Here is a 5,021-nt window from a genome sequence, read left to right as displayed (position 1 = left end):
ATGACCAGTTTCATTTAAGAATATCACTCAGTAGGGGAGAGGATGAGAAAGGGGCTGGGTGTGGCAGTGTGAGCCGGTAATCCCAACACGGTTGAGGCAGAGGCAGGAGGATGCCTGAAGCCTGCAGGCCAGCAGCTTTGCTGAATCAATGATCTGGAAGTTCAGTGAAAGACCCTGTCTCCAAATGTAAAGAGGAGACATGACTGAGGAAGAACCTGGAGTTGACGTCTAGCCTCTGCACACACGCATACTCATGTGCACAAGCAAGCACATCACAACCAGGCATACTTATACTGGAAGGTGGATACAGTGGTTTGTCGGACCAGGTTCTCTAGAAGGACAGAATCAAGAGAATGGGCTTACACTATAGAGGGGGATTTATTAAATCAATGTACGCAATAGGGACTAGGCTACCAACAATGGCTGCCTGCCTGCTGGAAAGGCCAATTACCCAGTTGATGTTCAGTCCGTGCAGCTGGAGACCTGGGCAGTCCTGGTCAGGTGCTGAAGGCCTGGGTTCTCCTGTGGAGTTGCTGGCATTGAGTCCATATTGGAAGACCCAAGAGACTGAGTCTTCCAAAGATAGCAACAGGAATCGATGCACTCACCCAGGAAGAAATGAAGGCCAGCAAGCACACATGGAGTTTACCACAGATTTCTTTATATAGGGGCCACCCACTGAGGACAGTCTCCCTACTTTAGCTAATCCCCTTTAGGGATGCCCTGATGGACAAATCCAGAAATGAGCCTCCTAGTGATTCTGACTCCTGTCAAGTTGACATTTGAGATCAACCTTCACAGGTGGTATACACCAATGGTCCCAGCTACTCAGGGGCTGAGGCTGAGCCCAGGGGTTCCAGGTCAGCCTGAATAGCATGGTGTAAGCCTGTCTAGAAAAAAAAAAAAAAAAAGAAGAAGAACATACTTATTTAAAAAATATTTTTAGATTTATTTTTATGCACATGAGTGTTTTGATTGTGTGTTTGTATATGTATCATAATGAAGTCAGAAAACCGTATGGGGCTGGAGAGATGATGGCTCAATGGTTAAGAGCACTGACTGCTCTTTCAGAGGTCCTGAGTTCAATTCCCAGCAACCACATGGTGGCTCACAACCATCTGTAATGGGATCTGATGCCCAATTATGGTGTGTCTGAAGACAGCTACAGTGTACTCATATACATAAAATAAATAAATCTTAAAAAAAAAAAGAAGAAGAAGAAAAGGTACAGGATCCCCTGGAACTGGAGTTAACCCACCATGTGTGTGCTGAGAACTGGAGTTAGCCCACCATGTGTGTGCTGAGAACTGGAGTTAGCCCACCATGTGTGTGCTGAGAACTGGAGTTAGCCCACCATGTGTGTGCTGAGAACTGGAGTTAGCCCACCATGTGTGTGCTGAGAACTGGAGTTAGCCCACCATGTGTGTGCTGAGAACTGGAGTTAGCCCACCATGTGTGTGCTGAGAACTGGAGTTAGCCCACCATGTGTGTGCTGAGAACTGGAGTTAGCCCACCATGTGTGTGCTGAGAACTGGAGTTAGCCCACCATGTGTGTGCTGAGAACTGGAGTTAGCCCACCATGTGTGTGCTGAGAACTGGAGTTAGCCCACCATGTGTGTGCTGAGAACTGGAGTTAGCCCACCATGTGTGTGCTGAGAACTGGAGTTAGCCCACCATGTGTGTGCTGAGAACTGGAGTTAGCCCACCATGTGTGTGCTGAGAACTGGAGTTAGCCCACCACGTGTGTGCTGAGAACTGGAGTTAGCCCACCACGTGTGTGCTGAGAACTGGAGTTAGCCCACCACGTGTGTGCTGAGAACTGGAGTTAGCCCACCACGTGTGTGCTGAGAACTGGAGTTAGCCCACCACGTGTGTGCTGAGAACTGGAGTTAGCCCACCACGTGTGTGCTGAGAACTGGAGTTAGCCCACCACGTGTGTGCTGAGAACTGGAGTTAGCCCACCACGTGTGTGCTGAGAACTGGAGTTAGCCCACCACGTGTGTGCTGAGAACTGGACCCGGTCCTCTTCAAGAGCAGAGAATGCTTCTAACACTGAGCCATCTCTCCTGCCCCCTAAAATATATTCTTAAGTTTTAATCGTAAATGTACATTTTTCTAAAATCTTGTGTTTCTCAGTGGGAAGAACTCATAAAAGCCTTCTGCTGAGACCTGTGGGGCATGGCTTCCTTCAGATAAAGCATTTGTGTCGTGGTTAGGTTGACAAATGAACACCACTACTTTCTTTATAGGACACCATTTGTCTTAGAGTTTTATTGCTATGAAGAGACATCAAGACCAAAGCAACTCTTATAAAAGCTAACATTTCGTTGAGGCTGGCTCACAGTTCAGAGGCTTAGTCCATTGTTATTATGGCAGAAAGCATGGCAGTGTGCAGGCAGACATGGTGCTAGAAGAGTCAAGAGTACTACATCCTGACCCAAAGGCAGCCAGGAGACTGTCATACTGGGTGTAGCTAAAGCTTAATAGTCAATAAATCAATACTGAGAACTCAATTTGGGGAATATGGAACTGAGTGGTACAGACATGGTCATGCCTCCAGGTAGCTATGTCTACTGACATATACAAATAATAAACAGGGGTGTGTGTGTGTATCATAACAGGCATATATAACATATATATTTATACATATAAATAGATATACATATATAATTCAAATTATTGTATGTGTTGTCAGGGGAAAGAGTGGGGCACTGTGGGCACTGGGACTCCTCTTGGACACTGTGCTGTTGCCCTGTGTCATGGAGATCCTGTGGTTTCAGATCTGTAGGACCAGCCCCTTCCTGCACTCCAGCAGGTCATCGACAGGGTGGATGTTGGGACAGGCCAATTCAAAGCCCTGGGTCTGGGCCTGGGAGGTATCTAAGCTGATCAGCCCTCTGGCTCGCCTGCTCTCAGACCCTCAGGGTTAGTTCACAAGCAAAGCCCACTAGGGCCAGCTCTACCCTGCTGCCCAGGCATGGTTCAGGGCCTGCTCTCCTGAGTAGTACAGTTGTACATGTGTGGGACATGGCCAGTTCTCCCACTCTCATGACTCTGGGGCCAGCTCTCCTGCCTGCCATAGATGGCAAGGGATGAGGAGGGAAGGAGGGCATCTCTCCCTTTTCCATGCCTCCACCCAGCAGACAAGAGGCAGGGCTGGCTCTCCCACACTCACACCCTCAGAACCAGATCACCAGCAACCACCACCACATCCAGAGCTGGCTCCGCTGTGCTGCCCAGGGCAAGAGCCGGCTCTCCCACTCTGACGACCTCGGAGCCAGTTCTCCTGCCTGCCATCGGTGGCAAGGGACAAGAGTGAGGGGAGACATTTCTCCCTCGAATGGAAGACAAGTGGTGGGGCCAGCAGCTCTCCCAAGCTCACGTCCTCAAAACTGGCTCACCCCCACCCCCACCATCAGGGGGAGCTCTACTGTGCTGCCCAGGCAAGGAGCAGGGCCTGCTCTGAGTGCCGCAGTAGGTGAAGGCAGGGCCTGCTCTCCTGCTCTCGTGGCCCCAGGCTCAGGTCTCCTGCCTGCTGCAGATAGTGAGAGGTGAGGAGGGAAGAGAGTATCTTTCCCTCCTACAGCCACTGCATAGGAGACTAGGGTAGGGCCAGGTCTCCCACACTGGCTAGTATCCTGGGGTGGGAGGACCACTCACAACTCCCACAATGTGCGCAATGAACGGGGCTTTCTCCCGAGTACTGCAGCTGCATAGGGCTGGGGTCAGCTTTCTGCTCCCACTCCCCCAAGGGCCAGCTCTTCCACGATGTCCAGGTAAGGGGTGGGGCCAGGTCTGCAGAACCCTCAGACATGTCCCTGGGTGGTAGGAATGTCTGTCTGGCCTTTGGTGGTAACAGACCCCTGCTGCTACAGGGCCATGGTCCAGATGTGCTCCCCTGTGGCAGCACAGGCCAGGACCCCACCACGGTCCCAGGTGGCATCACTGGCTAACACATCAGCTACTCACACCAGCCTGTTTCTCACTACCCTTGAGTCTCCAGCTCTGCCTTTTTTCACTGTGCCCACATCCTTCTCTTTCTTTTTCTCTCCCATCTCTCCACCACTTCTTTGCTCCTTTTAGTGGTGCCAGGAGTTTGGGTGTCTGGAGTCACCTCAGGAGTGATCTCAGGAGTGCTATGCCAAGATGGTGCGTTATGGCACCTGGCATGGGTCATCTCAGGTATGGTCTGCCTCCACCCTGTGTAGAACAAGACTGGTGGTCATCTCAGGATCGCTTTCTTCAGGGAATGTTAGGCTACTAATCAGAGCATAGTCATCGTCTCTCCTCTGCCACCTAGTGGTCAATATGTGACATAGCAGCCACACTTGCAATGCTTCTAGGGACAGGGATTTTAATTTTTTTTTATATTTATGTATTTAATTTTATGTGTATGGGTGTTTGGCCTGCATGTATGTCTGTGCACTATATTCATGCTGAAGCCTACAGAGGTCAGAAGAGAGATCAGATCCCCTGGAACTAGATCTACAGATGGATGTGAACCACCACATGGTTACTGGGATTCAAGCCCAGGTCCTCTGGAAGAGCAGCCAGTCCCCTTAACCACTGAGCCATCTCTCCAGCCCCAACCTGTTTGTTTGTTTGTTTGTTTGTTTGTTTTTCTTACTGTCAGCATTTAAATCCATACAAATCCCTCTAAACTCTGCTTCAGCTACACTCCAGAAACTTCCGCATGGTACGTCTAAATCCTCACTTCAGGTCAAGTATTTTCTAACTTCACTCTTGAATCCCCTAGTGCTGTGCTGGTCATTTAGAAGTAGGTGGCTCTGTTTCCCTACATTGTGTATTGCTATTGATTGCTGGCATCTGAGAGCATACTGTGTGCACCACAGGTTTTAGGGCTGACCTATGGTCTATGTTATGGGGACCATAGCATACCATCTAGAAAACATTCAGTTCTGAAGATGGCATGTGTGATGTTTATACCAATTAGGACAGAATCGATTGCATTGCTCAAACCCTTTAAATTCTGTGCTCTTTTTCTAGTTTCTCTGTCAGTT

The 5,021-nt window shown here is 49.5% G+C and overlaps 1 pseudogene; it reads right to left on the bottom strand.

Moving 5' to 3' along the window:
* Nucleotides 1–4,248: 4,248 nt before the first annotated feature.
* Nucleotides 4,249–4,350, bottom strand: Gm25009 (annotated as a pseudogene).
* Nucleotides 4,351–5,021: the final 671 nt, after the last annotated feature.

The sequence above is a fragment of the Mus musculus genome, chromosome 3 (assembly GCF_000001635.26).
Source record: "Mus musculus strain C57BL/6J chromosome 3, GRCm38.p6 C57BL/6J".
Classification (NCBI taxonomy): domain Eukaryota; kingdom Metazoa; phylum Chordata; class Mammalia; order Rodentia; family Muridae; genus Mus; species Mus musculus.
This window is presented reverse-complemented; position numbering and strand designations above follow the sequence as displayed.